Consider the following 25954-nt stretch of genomic DNA (forward strand, 5'->3'; position numbering starts at 1 on the left):
AGTTACTTATTTTTTTCTACGTGTTTTTGTCCATTTTGATTTTGCATAGATGCCCTCCTCTGTGCCCGGCACCCAGCAGAAGCTCTGGGCCAGGCGGAACACAGTGGCATCTCATAGAGGACCCCCTCCCCTTTCCTGGGGTGTATGATTTGTCCTGGCCCAGAGCAGATTTTGGGGTGGGCACCCCCAGTTACTTATTTTTTTCTATGTGTTTTTGTCCATTTTGATTTTGCATAGATGCCCTCCTCTGTGCCCGGCGCCCAGCAGAAGCTCTGGGCCAGGCGGAACACAGTGGCATCTCATAGAGGACCCCCTCCCCTTTCCTGGGGTGTATGATTTGTCCTGGCCCAGAGCAGATTTTGGGGTGGGCACCCCCAGTTACTTATTTTTTTCTATGTGTTTTTGTCCATTTTGATTTTGCATAGATGCCCTCCTCTGTGCCCGGCGCACAGCAGAAGCTCTGGGCCAGGTGGAATGCAGTGGCATCTCATAGAGGACCCCCTCCCCTTTCCTGGGGTATATGATTTGTCCTGGCCCAGAGCAAATTTTGGGGTGGGCACCCCCAGTTACTTATTTTTTCCTGTAAGATTTGGTCTGCTTTGATTTTGCATAGATGTCCTCCTCCGTGCCCTGCGCCCAGCAGAAGCCCTGAGCCAGGTGGGACACAGTGGCATCTCATAGAGGACACCCTCCCCTTTCCTGGGGTATATGATTTGTCCTGTCCCAGAGCAGAGTTTGGAGTGGGCACACCCAGTTACTTATTTTTTATGATTTTATGACATCATTATGTATTTATGATAATATCAGAAGCCTGATGATTTTGATTGCATAAATGTATTGTTATTCTTGACGGGGAGAGTCACCTGATCACAGTGATATATTATACAGGGTACCCCAACATGTAGTTTGGGGTTCAGAGACATGTTAAGTTTGGTTTGAAGTTGTTGTAGTTGTCAACTCTTCTTTTTTAGTGTTTTGAACTTTCAAGCAAATAAGGAACTGGGAACTAGGAACCAACTCAGCGTCGTATGAAATAGATTAAACAGTCGCAGAGGTGGCAGCTGATGTTTTGGTGTATATCTCAGGAACCAGACCACCTAGAAACTTAATTTTTTTTACATTGAAGCTGAGAGTCCAGAGATTAAGGGGTGGTAGCTGGAGAGCCGGAGGGGCCCCAAAAAACCAGAGACTCCAGCCAAAAACTGGAGACCTGGTAACTCTAATTCAGAGGTGATAAGAGGATGAAAATAGTCTGGCCTGACTCCCTCTTAACCTCTCAGGGGAAAAAAAAACACTTGGTCAATGCCCTTTTTAAAATGTACTGATTTATTTAAGTAGCCATATTGACCATCAGTGATGGGAGGCTAGTACAAACTGGTTAGAAGACCCCAAAAATATGCCGTGCTATTAACAGCCTGTTGTAGGCATCTTAGAGCAAACATGGCCAATCTGTTTTAAACGTGTTTACACTTGATAGCTTTGTCCAATAGTCTGTTATCTATGAAAAAGAATCTCAGGAAATAAAAAGCACAAGCACTTGCTGTGTGCTGCAAGTTAAGTCTTTGCCACAATAGAACCAGCCAGAAATATAGCCGCATGGTAAATTATTTATCTGACTACGTTCTTGTGATCAAAGCTCATTGCTTCATTATCACAGTGCTTCCAAGGACTCAGAATGAATACAAAAACTGTTATCTTACTCTAATCCCCTGCCTGAAAAATGCAGGCATAGCAGGTTTTCAGCACCTTATATTATAGCCAATTTGTACAAAGTAAAGCATATTCTAGCAACAGAGTGGGTAAGATAGCAAAAGAGTGGCTAAGAAACCATGTAAGTTAGAAACATCTCTTGCACTGCATAGAATCATAGAATAGTAGAGTTGGAAGGGGCCTATAAGGCCATCAAGTCCAACCCCCTGCTCAATGCAGGAATCATTCATGCAATGCTATCCATCTACATGGAAGAAAACCCGCATTCCAAACAATGATATTTTGCTTGTAAATAAGCATGGAGAGGATTCATAAGGTGTAGCAGAGCAGAGTTCATGAAAATCTAGGATTTCACGCAAAGGAGTTTTATCAGACCACACAAGCAAAAGCTGGCATTTCCTGAGACAGACTAGTTAATAATCTGTGTTCATTCAGGAGGTATAGAACAGTATTCTATGATACCTGCTGTTCTCTAAATCATAAGTGATGTAACATCTCCTCATTCCTAGGCAATTAAATGCAACACTTGGGCTGTTGGCTTTCTAGAAGCCAGCAGCTTTAAAAGAATAAATCCCATATTTTTTCCTGCTTTTTAAAGAAAACAAAGAAATTATTTAAAGTTCTATTGCTTTTTTTACTAGATTTTCATGGTAAACATCATACAACATCATTTCCATAAGGTGCAGTGGAGCAGAGCACGTAAAAATCTATGATTTCACACAAAGGAGTTTTATGAAACTCAAGGAATTATAGCTTTTGTGTGTGGGTTTTTTAAAGAGTAGTCTTATTACTCTAGAAAGCTGTCAAGAAGCAGGCATGCCATAGAGATAAAAGCAATTTTAAGGTTGTCAAGAAGGTTTTGCCACAAGGAGCTTAGAAATAAAGAGTAGTGAAAAGTCAAGGTAAGAAGGGATTTTATTGCTACTCAGTTATTGATCAGGTACAAAAATATATCCAAATTCATAAGCACAGGAGACTATTCTGAAGTCCCAAGAGTCCAATATTGTTCTACTATTTTTTTTTAAGTCTGCATTTTCTATTTTGATACTCTCACATTTTTCATTTGTTAGGTAGATTTATTGACCACTTCATCCTGAAAGCTCTGGAAAGTTAATAAATTTTAAAACATGTATCACATATATAAATAAATCTAGTCAATATGTAGTCCAAGAATCAAATTACTAGAAAACATTGGATACATACATCAATATGGGTGATTTGAAATGTACCCCAAAATAGCTAAGGTTCTCATTCCACTTATGATCTCAGGGGTTATTATCAATATCTATTATACCCTTCCTCCCTGTAATGTTCTGAAACCTCCGAGCATCAAATGACTGTATGTAGTATACCAGCCGTCACCAACCTGGTGCCTTCCAGATGTTTTGGAATACAACACCTATCAGCCTCATCCACCATGACTAATAGTATGGTATGACAGTAGTTGTAGTTCAAAACATCTGGAGGGCACCAGGTTGGGGGAGGTTGTAGTATATATAGATATGAAAAGGCATATATGCATGAGAGGGTGAGTGAGAATGGGAATCTGACATAGTGTGGCTTCTTCTGCAAACAGATAAGAAAACTAAAAAAGAAAAATTAAGACTCAGCCATTTCACTGCCTACATGAGCCAGGCTGACTAGTGTATTTGAGGCTTTGTCATAGATATGGCTCTTAAACTTGTCTCATATTATACCACCCCAATGGTAGCAGCAGAAAGCCTAGTCACCAGTGGCGGTCAGTGGGCTCTCCTGTCCTCCCATCACCTGTGTCACTGCTGCATACCAGGAGGTAGAAGGGGAGGGGCAAGGTGGCAGCAAGGTCGGTGGAAATAGCCACAGGAAATAGTCATCCATGTTAACTTCTAGCCATGTCAGCCCACATTACACAGCTGGTGCTATATGTACACCATCAATGTGCATGATGGTACTTTTCAGAACAAACAAGCTGTCCCAAGGATTTCTTATCTCTGCCATGTGCTGAATTCAGCCCAGATGAAATGGATTTTTGGTGTGCTAATTTGTGTGTAGATTTTTGAAATTTGACAGTGGTGTGCCAGAAGCTGATCTGTACTAAATCCTAAACATGTGATTGGTATACACAAGACAAGCTAGACATGGGTTGCTTGCTGTGATGAAAAGTCAACACAGGTTGACTTCTTTCTGCAGTCACCATAAACTGTGTGGTCAACTCGGGTTAGAGCTACTATTGCCAAATACACACATGAGGAAATAAGAGGCATTTCATCCATGCATTTTTAGAGATCTTTGAGGGATACCTTTAAGAGAATCAGAAATGGCACAAGTTTCAACAGTGGTATTTGCCCTTCTCTCTGATCGATCTGAACTGCACAATTAAATAACTTTGAGACCTCTCCTTTTTCCTTAAGACAAGGGTTCCCAAACTTTTTTCACCACAGGGCATTTGAAAATTACCAAGAGTCTTGGCGGACCACTTGATGATTTTTCTGCCTGTAATTCATTGTGCTAGATGCTGTGTAATTTTCAATTGTATTTTTACAGACATTCCATGTACCACCTGAATGAAGTTTGTGAACCATCAGTGGTCCACAGACCACAGTTTGGGACATACCTGCTTCCAGTGTCATTCCAGCATTGTTGTACTAACTCATATTTGGATGTGGATGCAATAACAAGGGATGGGAGACACGCCTACCTAATTTGCACTTTCCAAAACAATACAAAAACTGAAACACAGGCATCCTTTGAAATTCGCACTTTTCCGAATTTTTCAGTGGAGCAGTTCTCCAGCCAAGTCCTGTGTACCAAAATTCACATACTGTGGTAAAGTATGCATAAAAATGCATATATTACAACAATGCATTATATTAAGGGAAATTGCTTAGCAAAACTGTGCACATTAAGCACAATTGCACACAAATGAGTATATGAGGAGACATTTGCACAAAGATGCTGAATAATGTTCCTGACAACTTCTTTAAAAAAAATAGTAACTGATGTGAAAAACTGAAACAAACTGAAATGTTCCCTTTCTGAAAAATTCACTCATTGCTAAGAGCAATTCAGGCCTGCAAATGCATTAAGCCTCCATGGGTATTTAAAGCTGAAGCAATTTGAATAAGACTTCTAATATTTTAATACTGAAATTTTAGAATTCTAAAACCTTTTTACCTCACCTGAACTCTAGAATTTGGAATTCATATACAAAATCCACCCGAGTACAAGACCCTTTGTGTATATGACCACATATATTTTCCACAAATAATAGAAATGCAACAAAATGTTTGAGTAATCAGCTTTTTATGGATTGTGTCTAACGTGTAAAACTAGTGATGGTATTAAAATATCAGAACTAGAAAGCTGATGGTTCCTTTGAAACTCTATTGCAATTCATAAGCAAAAGTGTTTGTTTCTTTATTGAAAGCTTGAAGCTATTCCTGAATTTCAGAGCAGTAAGCATGGTTTGAATTTAAGAACAGCTGTTCTATTGCCACAGTAATTATTCGTAATCCTAAATTTGTTTGATCATCCTCAGGTAAGAAAACAACAACAAACCTGTTACATATTAAGTGATTTACATGTTATTTACAACAAAAACAAACACTATTCTGATCTCCGGACTACAGGCAACAATTCACTGTACTATTTCCAAGAAATGTGAAGGCTGCAATTTGTGGGCTCAGAAATGAAAGTATTTGGGACACTCAGGAGTATTTCAGAAATGCAGCAAAACAGTACAATCCCAACCTCACAAAATTTAACTAACTTTAGTCTTTGGTGTACTAATTATTGTATTGTGTTTTTAAATTATTTTTATTCTTAAGATACGTGATATTATTCTAGAAGTCCAGGGTTGGTAATGTCAGGCCATGCCAGAGATGAGGAACTTGTAGCTCTCCAGATATTGTTGGAATCACCCATCAGCCCCAACCCGCATGGTCAATGGAAGTGATTATGGGAGCCACAGTCCAGCAACATCTGGAGAGCCACAGTTCCCATTTCTGAAGGGCTTGTAGGCAAAGCCCAGAAAACATTCAGGGATGAAACCAGTGTGCAGACGCCCAGCAGTTTTTAACTTGGGGGAAGGAGGAATGAGTCTTGGGGTGTAGCCTAGCTCTAAAAAAGCTTGCTGTTCACAAACTATACAACACATGCAATTGGATGTATCTTTTCTCAAACATTTTCTTTTTGTACCTGAAAGTGTCTAAGGTTGTGAGTCTCAGAAGAGAAATGAGAGATGGGGGAAATGGTTGTCCCACTCTGGACACCTTCAGGAGGAAGGGCAGGAGAGAAAACAAATAAATAAATAAAATGTCTTGTCTGGCCATTTTTCCCACTCAAAATCACTTTCCAAAGCTATTTTTTCTTCCCATAGGAAGAAAAAACCCAGAAGAGAAAAAGCTAAGCAGAGTGACATGTGGAACTTGTCCCTTTATTTCTGCAGAATTTTCTTCTGTTTAACCCCATGGTGTCAGATATCCATAGAAACTCTGCAGCTATCTGTAGAGATTCCAAACGACTTTTGCAAGCTGTACAATGTTTTGTACCTCCAGCTGACAGTCTTGGAAATTTCAGCATGTAATTTGCACTATCTTGTTGTTACCTGCCTTCAAGTCAATTACAATTTATGATGACCTTATGAATCAGCGACCTCCAAGAGCATCTGTTATAAACCACCCTGTTCAGATCTTGTAAGTTCAGGTCTGTGGCTTCCTTTATGGAATCAATCCATCTCTTGTTTGGTCTTACTCTTTTTCTACTCCCTTCTGTTTTTCCCAGTATTATTGTCTTTTCTAGTGAAATATCTTCTCATTATGTGTCCAAAGTATGATAAGCTCAGTTCCATCATTTTAGCTTCTAATGATAGTTCTGGTTTAATTTATTCAGGACCATAGTCTGAATGATACTGACTTTAGTGTTCAGTGATACATCTTTGCATGTGAGGACCTTTTCTAGTTCTCTCATAGCTGCCCTCCCCAGTCCTAGCCTTCTTCTGATTTCTTGACTATTGTCTCCATTTTGGTTAATGACTGTGCCAAGGTACTGATAATCCTTGACAACTTCAGTGTCCTCATTGTCAACTTTAAAGTTACATAAATCTTCTGCTGTCAATACTTTATTCTTCTTGACATTCAGCTGTTGTCCTGCTTTTGTGCTTTCCTCTTTAACCTGCATCAGGATTCGTTTCAAATCATTACTGGTTTCTGCTAGTAGTATGGTATCGTCTGCATATCTTAAATTATTGATATTTCTCCCTCCAATTTTCACACCTCCTTCATCTTGGTCCAATCCCGCTTTCTGTGTGATATGTTCTGCTTATAGATTAAACAAATAGGGTGACAAAATACACCCCTGCCTCACACCCTTTCCGATTGGGAACCAATTAGTTTCTCCATATTCTGTCTTACAGTAGCCTCTTGTCCAGAGTATAGGTTGCACATCAGGACAATCAGATGCTGTGACACACCCATTTCTTTTAAAGCATGCCATAGTTTTTCATGATCTACACAACCAAAGGCTTTGCTGTAATCTATAAAGTACAGGATGATTTTCTTAATATCCTTAATATCTTCTGGACCAACTCATGTGGCAGGGCACACGCTTGATCTTGTGTTTTGTTCGGGACAGGAAGCTGGTGATCTGAGGGTGGAGGGATTCTTGGTGACTCCATTGTCATGGTCAGATCACCACCTGATTAGGTTTAGGCTTTGTGCCCCTGATAACCTCTGCAGGGTTGATGGGCCAATTAAGATGGTCTGCCCCTGGAGACTTATGGATCCTGATGGTTTCCTGAATGCTCTGGGGGATGTTCCCAACATGGCTGGCACTACTGCCGAAACCCTGGTCAACCTCTGGAATACAGAGGTGACCCGGACGGTGGATACTATTGCTCCAATCTGCCCTCTCCCACCAGTGATAGAGAAAAACTCAATCTGTCTTTGACCAAACACTGGTAAGAGCTCATTTTCAAGCCTACCATGTGGTGGTGATGGCGGCAAAAAATGCTTACTTCTCTGCCACCATTGTGTCTGCCCAGTGCCATCCAGCGATGCTTTTTCAGATGGTCCAGGATCTTTGGGGCTCTGGCCCGACAGCAGACTCTGAACCATCAGTTGCTCGCTGTGAAATGTTTGCGAGGCACTTTGCAGATAAAATTGCTTGCATTCGGATTGACTTGGACTCCTCGTTAATTACAGTTGTGCCAGACGTCACCGTTGCTTCCTCTGGTCATTTTTCTATGGATATTTTTCAGCTTGTAAAGCCTGAGGATGTGGACAGGATTCTGGGAGAAATGAGGGCCACTACCTGCTTGCTTGATCCTTGCCCATCCTGGCTAATTAAATCCACCAGATTGGGAGTGGCTGGTTGGTTGACATATCTGATTAACACCTCCCTAAGGGAAGGCTCTATGCCAACATTGTTGAAGGAGGCTGTGATTAGACCTTTGTTTAACAAGCCTTTATTAGATCCTGCAGATCTTAATAACTTCCAGCCAGTCTCTAATCTGCCCTTTATTTGCAAGGTGATTGAGAGGGTGGTGGCAGCTCAACTCCAAGTTTTCCTGGATGAACTAGATTATCCTTTTCAATCAGGCTTCAGGCCTGGCCATGGGACAGAGACTGCCCTGGTCGCCCTGCTTGATGACCTATGCCGGGCATCAGACAGGGGGAGTGCATCCCTGTTGGTGCTGCTGGACCTCTCGGCGGCCTTTGATACCTTTGATCATGGTATCCTTCTGAGCTGTCTTGCTGGGATGGGTCTAGGAGGCACTGTTTTACAGTGGCTCCATTCCTATCTGATGGACAGGACCCAGAAAGTGGTGCTGGGAGACTACTGTTCGACCCCCTGGCTGTTGGCCTTTGAGGTACCACAGGGTTCCATTCTGTCTTCCATGCTCTTTAACATTTATATGAAACCACTGGGAGAGGTCATCCGGAGATTTTGAATGCAATGTCATCAATATGCTGATGACACTCAACTCTGTCTCTCCCTTCCATCTGATGGCAGGGTGGGAGTGCTCATCTTAAACCGGTGCCTGGAGGCTGTGAAGAACTGGATGTGGGCTAGCAAACTGAAACTTAATCCAGACAAGATGGAAGTGTTGCTGGCCAAGGGGAAAACTGCCCCAGGGATAGGGTTGCAACCTGTTCTGGATGAGGTTGCACTCCCCTTGAAAGAGCAGGTCCGCAGTTTGGGAGTTCTTCTGGATCCTGCCCTGCTGCTGGAATATCAGGTGGCTGTGGTAGCCAGGAGTGCTTCTGGTCATCTCAAAATGGTCTACCAGCTGCGTCCGTTCCTGGAAGCAGCTGACTTGGACACAGTGACACATGCATTGGTGACATCGAGGCTTGATTACTGTAATGCACTCTACGTGGGGCTGCCTTTGAAAACAATTCAGAAACTACAGTTGGTTCAAAATGCAGCAGCCAGAATGTTAACTGGAGCATGGCGCAGGGAGCATATCACCCCTGCGCTTTATCGACTCCACTGGCTCCCAATTTGTTTCCAAGCCCAATTCAAAGCTCTGGTTTTGACCTTTAAAGCCCTAAATGGCCTTGGAACAATGTACTTAAGGGACCGCTTACGTCCATATGTTCCTACCCTGGATTTAAGATCATCTGCCTCTGGTTTCCTCTGCGTGCCTGAAATGAAAGAAGTTAGACTGACAGGCACGCGGGAGAGAGCCTTTTCAGTTGTGGCTCCCAGACTTTGGAATTCCCTGCCCCAAGAAGCCTGCTTTGCTCCCACCCTGATGGTCTTCTGGAAACTTGTAAAAACTATTTTGTTCCGGAGAGCCTTTGGTTGGGACTGACGGGTCAGCCTGACACTGTTTTAAGCTTTTTATCTTTTATTTTTATCTTTTAAGTTCTTTTAGTCTCACTTTCTTATATGTGTATACACATATATACATGTATGTATGTTTGTATGTGTGTGTATGTGTATGCATAATGCATTTTATGTACCTTAATTGTATTTTAGGCATTTTAATTTACTGTAATGTTTGTGTTTTTATTGTATTTTACTATATATGTGTGCTATTTTATTGTAGCCACATTGTAGGGTAGAAGAGCAGGATAGAAATATTTTAAATAAATAAATAAAATTCTTCTGAAATTCCTTGGTCCATTCCATTATCCAACGTATGTTTGCAGTATGATTTCTGGTACCTCTTCCTTTCTAAATCCAGCTTGGACATCTGGCATCTCTCGCTCCATAGATGGTAAGAGCCTTTGTTGTAGAATCTTGAGCATTACTTTACTTGCATGGGATATTAAGGCAATAGTTCAATAATTACTGCATTTCCTGGCATCCCCTTTCTTTGGAACTGGGATATATATTGAATGCTTCCAGTCTGTGGGCCATCGTTTAGTTTTCCATATTTCTTGACAAATTTTTGCAAAATTTGGACAGATTCAGTCTCAGTAGCTTGTAGCAACTCTATTGGTATGCCATCTATTCCTAGTGATTTGTTTCTTCCAAGAATTTTAAGAGCAGCTTTCACCTCACATTCTAAAATTTCTGGTTCTTCATCATATGGTTCTTCCATGAATGAATCTGTCATCCTTGCATCTCCTTTACAGAGTTCTTCAGTGTATTGCTTCCATCTTCCTTTTATTTCATCTCGGTCAGTCAGTGTGTTCCCCTGTTGATTATCAACATCCCTACCCTTGGATTAAATTTCCCTTTAATTTCTCTAATCTTTTGGAATAGGTTTCTTGTTCTTCCCTTTTTGTTGTCCTCTTCTATTTCTATACAATAACTATTGTAATAGTTTGTCCCTACGTACTAGCCGCTGTATTATTGCATTTAGGGTTCTGACCGTGTTTCTATCTCCTTTTGCTTTTGTTTTCTTTCTTTCTTTAACCATTTTTAGAGTTTCATCAGTCATCCATTCAGGTCTTTCTCTCTTTTTAACTAGAGGTATTGTCTTTTTGCATTCTTCTCTGATAATGATAATGGGAATGCTTTGATTTGGATTCCTGTATTGAGCAGGGGGCTGGACTTATAGGCCCCTTCCAACTCTACTGTTCTATGATTCTGAGTCTCTGACTTCAGTCCATAGTCCTTCTGGTTCTTTATCAACTAAATTTAAAGCCTGAAATCTGTCCCTTACATGATCTTTATATTCTTCTGGGATGTTATTTAAATTGTATTATGGTATTGTGATTGCTTTGTTCTTCTTCTTTAGCTTTACTCTGATTTTCGATATTACCAGTTCATGATCTATACCGTAGTCTGTTCCTGGTCTTGTTTTCACAGAAAGTATGGAACTTCTCCATCTTCTGCTACCAATTATATAATCAATTTGATTCCTATATTGACCATTTGGTGATGTTCATGTGTACAGTTGTCTTTTGGCTTCTTGTATTATCTAGTCCTCCAGAAAAGGATGCAGAGAGCCCCAGTGAAACCACCAAGCTCTTCCTTCCATCTCTACAGGGAATCCAGATGATGCCTTGTTTTCAGCTTATCTCTGCAATGTAAGAGTTTCTCCTTACTTGCTGAATAGATAGGGTCAGTTTCACTGCTGTTTTCTGCTGCCTTTGTACAAGGGTTATAGGCATTCAACTCAGACAAATCCCAAATAACAAAGTGAGGTGGGGTGCCTCGGAGGGATTTGGGGCTTTTACAAGGTGAAGTGAGATCTATATAAAATGGGCATAAGTTTGAAGCAGAAACCCTGTAATGCTTCACAGTGCCTCAGCAATCCAGACCTTTAAAAAATCTGCTGTAGACAAGTGTCTGTAAAAAGCAAAACAATGGCCTTAAGCTTAACACCAGGGTGAGGAGGGGAGAGAGATAAGGTGCAGCTTTGCAAAAAGCATAGACATCTCTAGCTTAAGGATGATGCCAGGATCAGGGAGGGGAAGCTCCCTTGTGACTAACAAGTCTAGCTTGTAATCAGACAAAATGATTTTACTAGCAGTATTCAATCTGAGTGCTTTGAGAGTGGGAGCAGCTTTACAAGAGCTTCAGAAAAATTCCAGGATGGGGAGGGGAGGGGGCAAGGAGAGAAAGAGAGCTCCATTGTGACTTACAGTTCAAGACTGTAAGTAATTAGCAAGGTAAAATTATTCCCTCTCTCATGTCTGCAACTTTCAGACCAATTACCTACACACTCAAGGGGAGATGAAGTGATTTCTTTTTTCATGCCCCCAAACTGAAATAGCTGCTATTGCATGGAAACCACTGCCACTATACCTCTGAAATTTGGCAACATTTGTAGCCCCAGAGGGATGGCTACAAATTTCACCGAATTCTGTCCAAAAAATTAAGACATTTTAGATGCTTCTTTAAAAAAAATAAATAAATAAAAACCAACTTTAAAAATGCCTAGCACAAAATCCCCTGGACCTATTCGCCTGAACATTGGCATTCTTTAAACATGTTGAAGAAGTGAAATTTTCCTCTTCTTCTGTCAAAACAGGAGAAGTTATGTTTTAGTTGCCAGTGGTGGAAAGAGAGAGGGCAAACAAAGCTGAGGATAGATCCAAGTCAAATTGAGGAGACCGCAAAGCATTTCAAAACAAGGCAGGCTGTTCTATGAAATGCTGAATCCGAACCCAAACCTAATCTTGAGATCAGTGCACACCCCTGCTTTGTACACAAATCTCTATCTTCAGCAAAATGTTGGACATCCAACCCACCTATTTTCTCTCTCTTCTGAAAAGCATCTATAAGCATGTGTACATCCAGGCCCAATAACATAAATGACATTGACTAAGATCAAAGCTAAGGAACTACAACAGAAGTGCAATATTCACATTGTAAATAAATTACTACAATATCCCTAATTAAGCAAAGAATTCCTTTGCAATTATGCTGCCGATACAAGAATGTTTTTTGTAAGAAACAAAGAAAACAATAGAGAAAAGATTTGTGTGCGATGTGTCATTCTGTCCTAACTGTGTTTATTATTAATTCAAACAACATATTTGCAAGTACTGTATCTTCAAATACATCTTTAAAATATACCATAAAGAAGTAATCCCTGAGGTTACACACTGTTTGAAACCATGATGTAGCCTTTTTAGTTTTACAGATATATGATGTAGCTTGATTTAAAATATGTACACAGCATAGTAATACGGTGGAGCATAAAATATTTTGAGAAACAATTACTTCTTTTGTAGTTGGGGTTGCCTAAATGAATTAGAGTAGACAGACGAACTTGAAATACTAACCACCTAAATGCTATGATAGAGATGTTCTTCAGTATATTACATTCTTCTATCTTTGTGTGCCCCATGATTCATTTCAGGTTATTTCACTAGTCTTTTTATGTTTGCTTTGAGCAAACAAGAACAACCAAAACCAAGGTCCTTTAAAAATAAATAAAGCTTCTTACATGACTGGTTTACTCATAGCCACATGCAGATGCAGACTCAAGGATGCAGAAATTGCTTAAAAGTATATTTATTTCTTAGATCTCGAATCACTTGACTGTGCTGAATGGGAGTCTGCAGCAATTTGCCAGTAAGATTAAATATATTACTTTCAACAAAAGGCAAGGGTAGTACTGATGAATAACAAATAACAGGAGCAAAGACAGACCTGAGATGGCCTCATCAGAATATATTTCAAGCAGTAAACATGCATGCCAAAAACAAGAAATAACTGGAATTACATACAAAGAAGGTTTTATAATGTATCAGACAATCTTTTCTACCCTTATCAGAACATATCACAGCATCCGTTTTATTTAAAAGCAAATGGCAGGATGAACTCCTTGCAACCTTCTGTAGTGCTCATTTTCAACCAGCTATTCTTGATAAAATAAAATGAATCAGTATCTTATTCTTTATACAGGAGACTTAAAAGGTACCTGATTCTGTGGATAGGATAAACTGATCAAACTAGAAAATTTCCAGTGACTGAATGATCTGCAAAGGGATACAGGGAAAGGTAGCAAAGAGCCAGTGGAAGAAGTAAAATCTGTCCTCAAAACACTACATTCCACTCTGAACAGGAGTGAAAGTGGGCTGGAGTCGAAAGAGTCCTACACACACTTCTGTTCATGAACCAGGGTTCTCCAGCAGGCATGCCCAAGTCCTGAAGCAAGGTGAAACTCACTACCCATTCCATATACAGTAGACGAGTAAACTGGCAGTTGAATCTTGGCTGCCTACTCACCATACATTTAAAGCACAACTCTCTCCCCACAATGAATCCTGTAGTTTATCCCTTATAGAGCTCCAATTCCCAGCACCCTTAACAAACTACAGTTCCTGGGATTGTTTGCAGGGGATGTGCTTTATACAGTATGTATACGGCCTTTCTTCAACACTGTTAACAAAACAGTGCACTTCAAGGTAACAGGCAAGCAACTTAGAGGGCACAAGGCATGCTAGCTTTGGGGGGTGGAAGTAAACGTGGGCCTGCTCCACCACCCCTGCTCCTTAGCATCCACCACCTCATTCCACCTAATAGTAGGGCTAGCCCTGGCTCTGGGTTCACTGGAAAGCACTGGAAGTTATAGCAGAGCACAAGCATGAGGGCTTTGAAGTCCAACTATGGATGCTATATTTCAAATATGCAATGAAATAATGAGGAATTAATAGCATTCAAGTGAGTCAGAGCACTAGAAATCAGTGCTCAGGATGATGCACAATATGGCAATTTGCTGAAATTATGAGCCAGCCTATGGCATTATGCCACTGTTGTATAATTGGTCAATGCTACTGAATGGACAATCCTCGCCACTATATTATAGCACCATTGCACACAATCGTGGCCAAATAAGGGGCATGATGGCAATGGAGCGAGACCATATTATGGTGATCTGATAATGGGGGGGGTTGTTGGCTTCTTCAGCCTGGTCGGATCTATTTCTGGTGAAGTTTAGTCTTGTTATGAGTGCTTGACCTAACCCCCACTTTGGTTCATTTGGAGTCGAAGGGGTGGCAAGGCCCTGGAGTATTCTGGATTACACTTACCACCCCATACCCTGACTCATTCTGACTCATTGTGCCTTCCTGAAGTACTGTGAAAGAGGACAGAAGCAAGGCCATTCTGTTGGCAACCAAAGAAGAACAAGAAGACATAATTCAGTGTTATCTTCTTCATTGGCAGGCTTCCCTCAAGCTTAGCAGAACGATCCCATTGTTTAAGAAAGCATTAGAAAGTAGCCTTAGTTTTTCCTGAGTGTAAGCAAGAAACACACACCACAACATGAGACCCCTCCTTTCCACGTTCATTTGTAAGAGGGAAAGTGTATTTAAGAGCAGTTTTGGATACCCAAGATGGCGATTCTGAGCTCCAACATGTAACTACGCTCTCCAGGAATGCAGCGCAGGACTACAGGCCACAGGTCAGGAAGAGAGTCTGTGTCTCAGTGCAAGCCTTGAGACAAAGAGATTCCTTCCTGCTTTTTGGGCAGAGCTCCTTCACATCACTTCAGCTGTATTCCACTGCCCACTCCTAGGCCTAGAATAGGTAATCTCTGCTCCCTGTCATTCCTTATAGCAATTGGGACCTTTTATTTCTTTAGTTTAAAGTTATGGATGGGTCATGATATTAATGATTAATGCTGCCACGCACCCAGCAATTTTGTGATGCTTCTCTTTTCTCTCAATAAAAGAAAGCTTTGCTTTAGTCTGGTTTGGACCTGCATTTTTTGGGTTATACACACACTATTTAGGCACATTTCAGGGCAAAGTGCCTGGTTTATCCCTAGCAAAAGACCCCCCTCCTCTCAAGGAGGCATGTTTAATGGGATACGTGGGTGGCAGGTTCACACACTCAGGTTCCCAATAGACACATGTGTTATCAGTCTGTAGCAAGAATTGAGGACCTGTATGGTGTACACAGCCAAGATAGCTCCCAACATCCGAGACCATTGTCCATGCTGGTTTGGGCAGATGGGAGCTTTAAACAATATCTGCATGGGTGGGCTCAGGTTCATCAGCCCCATCCCTGGTCAACAGTCATAATTCCCATCTTGAGGGTAGCATTCAGGGAGAATCCAGTTAACTTGACTGATTAACTTGTGAAGCCCTTGTCATTCTATGGGCCATAGAGACATAATAACTTATAAGTGTTTTATCCCTATCTCACTGTGCCACCTTCCCCATGTAGGACACAAGCTGCAATTGGACCCTGAATCAAGTGAGGAAGGAAAACACATCCAAACACGATAGAACTTTGATCAAAGGTTCTAACTGCCCCAAAGAAGCTCTCAGTCCAACCAAGAGTGCAATCTTGGTCAGAAAGACAACTTTATTCAGGAAACAGCAACAATTTATAGATCAACATGGCATGGCAAGCAGTAAACATTGCAAAAGACAGAATCATCAAACGAGGATATAAACAGGCGTAATATAGGGAACATACGTGTTCAAAAGAAACAGGAGGTGAAGTCTCATCCTTTCTGTCTTCCTGTGCTTTTCATCCTTTGATAGTTCCTATCTTAAGGTGTCACCCTTGTTCTAACAGACCCTTTGTGATTAAAGACATTGAAAGGAACAGAAGTGTGTTTGTTCTTTTTAGATTTAAATACGTCATAGCAGGGAGCACATTCCTATGCCTTTTGTCCTAGAAACAGCAAGGCTGTTTCAACAGATTATAGATGTCATTGCTTTGCTAAGAATTAACACATATGTAGCACAAGCCTAAAAGGTTAGGGAGAGATACATTTTTTTATAACAGACATAAACCTCAGAAGAGGGAGAATTTTCCATGCCAACAACCCCACTTGGGGATTAAGGTATGATGATGCTGGAATGCAGGTGGCAGAAAATGAGAAGTGAATTTGACCAAACACAAGTGAGGTCTTACTATTGAGCCTGTAGTGTAGTAGTGATGGTATCAAAGAAGTACTACACCACAACCATAGCATGTCATCTCTCACAGTGATATCCAGCAAAACTCTCTGAAGTAGTTCAGGACCTGCTCCATCTTGTCTTTCAGTGCAACGTGAAGAAATCCTTAGTTGACTGCTGTAAGCAATTTACCAAGCACTACAAGGACAACATTGCTCGCATCTACCTTAACAACACTAATTCTGCAGTACTGTGCATAGATGGGTGGTAGGCTAAGTGGTGCCTGCCAAACACTGTTGGATTCCTTCTCCCATCACCCCTAACCATTGACCATGCTTGTTGGGACTGATGAAAGTTGGAGTTCAAAACATCTGACAGCACCAGATCAGCTACCCTTGCAATAGGTGTATCGAGTGTCCCTTCTGGTCTTGTTTTGTTGGATACATTCTTTGTTCTGACCTAAGGATATGGAGGGCAAAGTGCTGGTTGGTGTGAAGCCAACTATTTGTGAGTGGAACCTTTGCCTCTTATAATATTATAATATTTAGCAGAAGAGGCTTATGAATGTATCTTTGAATTTAATGTCTCTTTAATGCCTCACAAAGAGAGTGGTTCCAGCTGCAAGAAACCTTCATTGGACCACAAGTATGGTAATATCATCCAGCCACAAATATACTCTTCCTGGGCAAGATGTTTTAGTGGATGTCTTAGATGAATCTGGGTTTGGCATAGAAACTACCTTGGTTGTCTGGATGGATGCCCTATGTCAAGAGAAGGACAGGGAGAGTCTTTTCTCCCAGACCTCTCAGTGGCTTTTGATACCATTGACTTTTGTATTCTTCTGGATAAGTTGTCTTTGGTAAAGACTGGGACTTTACAGGATTAACAGTTACACTTCTACTGGCTTTTATCTCTCCAGGAGAGGAGATAGCAACTTAGAACATTATGGCTACTTTGATAGGGTTTTTTTAAAAAAAGGATAATAATTAGTTATTATTATTAAAATGAAATTGTAACTGACAATTAACACAGGGAAATGCCAAATGCCCCAGTTGCCCCAGTCATCAGCTATGTCAGTGCAAGCCACATAACTATGCATATCTGTAGAAACATAAGAAATGCTACACTCCATCCTGAAACTCAAGGGATTTTTTTCTATATTCTAAATGGAAGCACATTATTTGCTGCTCAACTGTGCAATTTAAGTTCCCTCTATAATATCAGTATAACAACATTTCTTCCCGGCAGATGGCAAGCCTAGTATTTGCTTTATTATTTTTGTTGAGAAAACTGAAGAAAGCAATCTAGTTATTTAATTGCTTTTTACAATTCTGTTCTTCTGGAAGAATTCTTCTCCTGATGGTTTAAATCTTCTTTTGTTTGTTATGATAAAACTAGCATTTTCTATTCACATGTGTAAACAGAGCTATAGTATAAGGAATGTTTTGCCTGAAATTGAAATTCCATTTCTATTCATTTCCATTAGAGTCTCCTATAGTTTATTGTGTTCTCACTCTTGCACTCGCTCAGACACAACCCCGCATGAGATAATAATCATTTGCTGTTTTGAGGGATTGCACATTGTTTCTATGGCATTAAATAGGTAGGTCATTCTAGTGTATTCTCAGTAATTCTGAGAGAGAATGAGATGATACATCAAAAGCCAAAAAACAACTGCTATTATCAAGATGTCCTCAAAGCGCTCACTAACCAATGAAGTACTTGATTTGTGAAAATTAAGGTCCTTTCTCTACCCATAATTTCTCCCTTCCCGTAGTGAGGCTGTTGAAGAGACTGCAGGAGGCTCCTATTATCTTCTAGAAGAATCAGGATCAAGGTATCTCTGAGCATTTAAGAGGCAAGCCATTCTACCTGAGGCTGCTGACAAGACATGTATTCCATTTTAATTTGTTTATAAGCTACCATGGAAAACACTGATGGAAAGATGAAGTATAAATTTTGAAATAAAGACCACTCCAACGATGGCATAGTAATTAAATTCTGCAGAATTCAAAACGATGGATTTTAAATTCATAAATATTGTGAAACATAGAACAAATAACTTTAGATTACTTCCTGCCTGCCTTCCAGCCTTCAGTTTCTATCTTGGAACACCGTGCTGAAAACTGCTAACACCATGCAGTTTCCCCCACTCCATTTCATTGAGTAAAATAGAATAATAATGCTATTTGTATTTATACAATGCTCCTTAATACTCAATGAACTTCATATACTTAGGTTTCCATAAGGCCATTGACTGAGGATCAATTAAAAAAAATTCAGTGTCAGCTTTCTCTGTGGCGGCCCCCTCGATCTGGAACTCCCTCCCAATAGATCTTCGACATGCCCCTTCCCTAGAAATATTTCGCCGGGGCCTGAAGACTTGGCTCTTTAACCAGGCCTTTACAACCTCTGAGACTTCTAGGGTAAATTAGCCTTGTATTGAAATGCTGATAATTTATTATACTGAACTTGTATGTAATGTATTGGCTATATCTTATTTATTGTATTTTATCATATTTTACTGTAAGCCACCTAGAGTGGCCATTGGCCAGATAGGCGGCCTATAAATTAAAGTTTATTATTATTATTATTATTATTATTATTATTATTATTATTATTATTATTATTATTATTATTATTATTATTATTATTATCATCATCATCACAAAAACAATTTCCGCATCAGGCTGCCACATGGCTGCAGCTCAATACATAGGTTAGTTGGTTGTGTGCTGAAGGCCTAACTACATTCTATGCATAGTGTGCAGCATCCTCTATGGGTCTTTAAAAATGCAGTACTGATCATGTGGGATGGGGAGAGATTTTCATCAGGAATACAGCATATGAGGTGAGGTTCAGCCCTCCCCTCCCCAGCAGCAATCCCCTGTAGTACAGCATTCACATGTTCACAGACCACTAGCTGTCTTTCCACTGTGCCTCCCAACATTGTGGTGGTGTTATTTAATGCCAGATCAGTCCATGGCAAGACCTCACTTATCCATGATTTAATTGTGCATAATAGGGGTCGACCAGATGTGCACTACAGAGACTTGGTTGGACAAGCTGGGTGGAGTAGATCTGACCCAAAATTGCCCACCTGGGTAGCAGGTAGCAGTATCAACGCAGGTTAGAGGGCCAGGACAGGGGAGTCATTGTGATCTATAGGAGGACCATCTCGTTCACCAAGAAGCCCCATTTTCTTGAGATGGGCTTGAAGGGCTTGCATCTGGTGTTGGGACCTAGAGACAGACTGGAGATGCTTTTGGTGTACCACTGACCTTGCTGCCCAGGCTTTTGGACTAGAAGATGTTTAAGATAGGGCCTCATAAGGTCTGTTGTATTGTTCTATGGTCCTATTCTTAATGTTTTAAATTGTCTTAGTATCTTAAGTGTAAGTTTCATGGTTTTAATGTCACGAATAGTTTAATTCTATTTTAATTGTATATTTTTGTATGTTTTTTTACCTATGTGTAGTTTTTATTTGTAAGCCGCCCTGAGTTCCAGTTTTGGAAAAAGGGCGGGGTAAAAATAAAGATTTATTCATTCATTCATTCACCAGCCTCCCTAGTCAAGCTGGCTGAAATTATCTTGGCTGTGGTGTTGGAAGAACCCACAACTGTAATCCTGGGTGGTTTCAACATGGCAATCAATTATAGTAATTCATACAAATAGGCTGATTCATATTTAAAGATCTAGCTGCAGTGAAGAAGAGCATACACGCTCAAGAACACTGTGATGTTCCACACTTTTATGTTAAAATGTATGTGTTTTTATTATGTTATTAATGGTAAGTGGGTTTTATTAGAATGATTAAGGTAAGTGGTGAGTGTTGGAAGGGGAAATGAGTGAGACAGAATGTTGGTGCAGGCTGGTTTTTGATTGGTTGAGCAAATGGGGTTGAGAGTTTTGTATTTGAGTGTTTGGCAGCTGAATGGCAGAGAGGGGTTTTGACTTAGAAGGAAGAGGATAGGAAGAGTGGTTGTAGTGTGGGTAGTTAGGCAGGATGTTATTATTCGTGTTACTAGAGCAATTTAATGTGTACTTCATCCAGAAGTAAAGAACATTTATTTGTAACCACACACTGAAGAACCTGAGCACAAAGTATTCATATTCAAATATATTATTTAATAAATCACTTTGGTTCAAGACATGCCTGATTATTTTGCCAGCTTCTATAATACATATAAGGATTTATATAAACAAGGGTCGTGAAACAGTATCTTTTTTTTCACAATAATTTTTATTCAAATTTTCATAAAACAAACAAAACAAAATCATAAAACATTCAAAGACAAAAAACAAAACAAAACAAAAATGATTAAAAAAATGTTGACTTCCCATTTGTCGCAGATCAGTTATAGGTCTACAATATATAACAATCCTGTCTCTTAAATTATATTATAAAATCACTTTCCTCCAGTAGTTATCTTAATTAATCATCAAATCTCATAAACATTACTTTATTCTTTCCACAAAAAGTCAAAGAGAGGTTTCAATTCTTTAAGAAATATATCTATCAATTTTTCTCCAAATAAACATGTCGATTAATCCATCTTTTTAATAATAATAATAATCTTATTGTCATAACCATAGTCCAAATAAACATATCGATTAATGCATCTCATCAAATCTGTTAGGTCCAATAATTTCAATAGCCATTATTCCATTATCCATATTAATTCCATCTTCCATCTTCAATAGTCCTGTTAAGTCCAGTAATTTCAGTGTCCAATCTTCCATTATCAGTATTCCATAGTAATCTTGCTGTCATAGCCATAGTCATATAATAAGAGTCTGATGGGAATTTCCTCTATCCCAAATATTTTCTTGCCATCAATTCTGAATAAGTTGCTGAAATATTGTTGTAAAGTCATATCTCTGTTCTTCTTTTTTACAAAATGCACTGGCTCATCTCTTGAGAGTTTTTCCATTGTCACATGGCTGCAGTTAATTCCATAGATTTTCTCTATATCAAGCTCCATCACGTCATTCCAGTCCAGAAAATTATCCAAGCCATTGATAACTTTATCTCTAATATCTTCATTAATTTCTTCAGAGATAACGTTAAATTCCAAACAGTAGATTTTATTTCTAATATCCATAAACTCCAGATCTTTTTCCAATTCCACATTTGTTCCAATCTCCAGGGCTTGTATCTTCCCTTTATTTTTTCTTTTCTCATCTCTGATCTCATTCTCCTCTCTCACAGGATCCCCTATTTCTTTAAGCTCCTGCGTCATTTTGCTCAGTTCAATTTTCAGCTCCTTACTGCCCTGTCGCAGGGTTTGTTTCGTTATCTCAATCTCATCCATTATTTTCTGAAACATAATTACTTCCAGATTCTCAGCCACTTTCTTGATTGCCATTTTTAAAACCACGAAAACAAAACAAAACAAAAATAAAGAAGAACCACTTCTTATTTCAGCAACAATTGGGTTAATATTCCAGGCTTGATGACATCACAGTATAAACAGAGCAGCCTGCCTTATCTCTCTATGTTCAAGAATACAAAACAAATTTAGTTCCCAGCATCAAAACAGTTAGTGGCGTCGTGAAGAAGCAGATTCGTCAAAATAAAATAGACCAAAAAGAGAATAGTCCCAAGCAATATAATGTTCCAAAGTTCATATTTTTTATTTTTTTTCTCCTCGGAATAGAAATCCCTCTTCTGTTTATATCTTTAGAATGCACTTCCAGGACAGCTTTTTGCAATAGAAACAGAGATAAGCTGTTAATTTCGTGAATAACAGAGAAGAGTTATAGCTCACCCAGAAGTTCTTTAAAGCTGATTCATTTGACAAATCTCTTTTTGCTGCAACAATTTAAACCAAGTAAAAAAAGAATAGAAAGAAGAAAGAAGGGTGCTTGCCTGTTAGTCCGTTTTCTCTTTGAAGAAAAGATAAACGTGTCGCATTAATCAGATAGAGCTTGTTCGGAAGTCCGTCCGGCATTGCTGGCTGGACCTTTTCTCATAAATTAATGAAATCCAGTCCTCCCAACAAAAACAGGCTTTTGAGGTTGATCTCTACGTTTCTCCCTGCCCGGGAAAAATTTCATCAGTCAAAAAAAAAATGTTCTGACTGATTTATACCTGAATAAGCTTCTTCTGAGGCGGGAGCCCGTCTCAAAAGCAGGCACAAGCGAAGTCACCCTTCCCGGAAGTCGGTCGTGAAACAGTATCAAACAGTGGCAGTGAAATTACTTCAGAGTACAGTAGCAGGTTAAGGAAGCAAACCCATAGCTGTGATCTTAAGAAAGGACACAAAAAGGCACAGGGGGGTGAGGCTTGCCTATAAACCTGGTGAATATAGCAAGGGCTGAGGAAATAAAGCAGTATTGCTATATAAAAGTGTATTTGAGGAGAAATAAATAATGTGCCCCCTTCATCTGCTACTACAGAAAAGGAGGTGGTGGGTTAACAGAGAGGTAAAGACGCAACAAACACAAACTCAATGCTTGTTCCAAATACAAGCATTATTTCCATTATCCCCCAGAAATACAGCCTATATATTCTGGGGTTGAATGAAAAGCTTGTTGTTGTTATGTACCTTCAAGTCAATTACAACTTATGGCAACCTTATGAATCAGTGACCTCCAAGAGCATCTGTCATGAACCACCCTGTTCAGATCTTATAAGTTCAGGTCTGTGGCTTCCTTTATGGAATCAATCCATCTTTTGTTTGGCCTTCCTCTTTTTTTACTCCCTTCTGCCTTATGCTAAAACATCAAGTGGAGACCATCAGTGATATTTCAAAGGATATGAAGCTCAAACCAAACCTTTAGGAGTACAGTGTGAAGCAGAGGAGTTTCTCTAAGAACAGAGGTGGCTATCAGAGGAGGGCCACAAGGATTATCAGGTGACTGGAAATAAAGCCCTTGAGGAGAGACTGAAACACCTGGGCATGTTTAGCCTTGAGAAGAGAAGACTGAGGGGAGATATGATAGCACTCTTGAAGTATTTGAAAGGTTGTCACACAGAGGACCACCAGGATCTCTTCCTGATCATCTCAGGACACAGAATAATGGGCTCAAGTTACAGGAAGCCAGATTCCAGCTGAACATCAGGAAAAACTTCCTAACTGTTAGATTAGTATGACAATGGAACAAATTACCAGGGGGAGGCTTTCCAACACTGGAGGCATTCAAGAGGCAGCTGGACAGCCACCTGTCAGGTATTCTTTAACTTGGGATTCCTGCATTGAGCAGGGGGTTGGACTCAATGGCGTTATAGGCCCCTTCATACTCTACTATTCTATGATTCTAACCCAATTCCCAACAGCATGGCCAATGGGAGCTGATGAGAGTTGAAGTCCAACATCTAGATCAGGTTAGCCACACCTGCTGTAGAAGAATTTGGGTCTTGGTGGTGGTTGCGAAAAAGCTGCATCTTGGGAGACCTTTTCAGAGTATAAAGGTTTTGAAGAGCTATGCTTTTTGGCATCAACTGTGCTCTTATCAGTAATGCCAATATTTACCTGTACTGCACAACATTTATTTAGTTATTTATAAAGATATTTGTATACCATTATTCAATTACAAAAAACAAAGTGTTTTACATCATATCTATATGTGCAATAAAGCCATGTAAAAATTTAAATCATTAAAGAACTATTACAGAAAGATATCTTCTCAATTGTCTGGATATGCCTTGCGACATGGAAACGTTTTCAGCAGACATTCAGAAACAGAGCTTGGAAAAGTTACTTTTTTGAACTACAACTCCCATCAGCCCCAGCCAGCATGGCCACTGGATTGGGCTGATGTGAGTTGTAGTTCAAAAAAGTAACTTTTCCAAGCTCTGTTCAGAAATCAAAACAGATCAAGATGCCTGCTGCTCATACACATATTAATTTATTTATTATTTGATATATATCCCGCCCTTCCTTCCAGCAGGATAATATGAGATTATCTGCTCATAAAGCAATACAAATTCTTGCAAATAGAAATATTTAGCCACATTTTGTTCCAAGAAAGAGAGATTAAAGATGATCTTAAAATACCAATGAACAAAAACAGACAGGCCTTCTCTGGTTAAGATCTAACAATGGTCTAATCAAGATTATAATCTTAATTTGGACTGTATCATGTTGTCCATTTTCAAAACCTCTGAAAAGTCTTGATGGATGAACAATTTGTTAAATGTAAACAAACAACTGGAAATAATGAAGTCAACTTTGCTTAAGGCTTGCAGAGCAGAAGCACAAATCTCCAAGGCATTGCAGCATTTTATTTTTATTTATTTATTTCTTGTGAAAAGGGCCCACATATGAACAAACAAACAAAAAGACCTTAAGTGATCTCTGTCAATGCTTTCTGGGGTAATTGCTCCTGGGTTTTCTGCAGCAATCTACTGGTGTTCAATGTTTATTTCCTATACACTCCAAGAACATATGCTAGCAGAAAGTATATTTTAATGGATAGGTTGTTACAAGTTCCTGTCCAGCAGTGTACCAAGGGATATAAACTTCATATTTAGGAAGCAACTCTCAGAGTAAGCTTGTGGTAAAAGATGTGTATTTACTCTGGGACTGTCTAAATCAGCCTTTCCCAACCAGTGTGCCTCCAGATGTTGTTGGACCACAACTCCCATCAGCCTCAGCCAACATTGTCAATGGTCAGGAAAGATGGGGATTGTGGTCCTACAGCATCTGGAGGCACACTGGTTGGGAAAGGCTGGTCTAAACGCTAAGCTCTGTTATAGAAGACAGAGCAAGTTTCCTGCATTGCCTGCACTGCATTACCAAGTGCTGTGATATCTGTTCTGCTAGATTTATTTCCTTCTTTAGACACTGTTGCTTTCCTGCGCTGAATGTTGATGGAGGAGGAAGATGCACAAAAACATATTACTGGTTGATATTCCTTTCTATTACAATCCAGGTCAAATTAAATGTGATGCTAAATGCTTCATTAGGAAGCATGTAAGCTTTAAAATTAATCATAGGTCCCATTTTCACTGGGACTGCAGCATGCAGGGAGGGGAGGATTGGTCCTTCCCTCCCCAACCATTATCCCATCTAAAAATATCCACACACTGCTATTAGCCTTCAAAAATTGTTTCCATTGACACCATTCAGTCTCCTCCTGGATAGAAAAGCATGACAAAAAGAGAAGTTATGATCCTGCAGTGAATTTAAACCAAATAACACAGAGAGGAAAGAAAAAGCTTACACAGGGAAAAAAGGGTTTCTGACCTATTGGACCTCAGCCAAGAAATCAAAGCATTGCATTATCTGCTTTAGTTCCAGTTTAGGTGCAGCTGCACCAAAATTATTCCACTTCATGCCCATAATGGTTTCATAACCAGTTCAGCACACTTTACTTTCATATCTCTGTTTATACAGAAATATCATTCTCACAACGATAGTGATTGGTATGTTCTTAGTATTATTTTATTTTATTATATGCTAAAGGTATGCATCAGCTATCCTTGTACCCGAAATAACAAGATAAAAATTGGAATGCTTTTGGGTATTCTTTCATGTTACCATATCAGATCA

Source organism: Rhineura floridana, chromosome 7 (genome assembly GCF_030035675.1).
Source record: "Rhineura floridana isolate rRhiFlo1 chromosome 7, rRhiFlo1.hap2, whole genome shotgun sequence".
Lineage (NCBI taxonomy): Eukaryota > Metazoa > Chordata > Lepidosauria > Squamata > Rhineuridae > Rhineura > Rhineura floridana.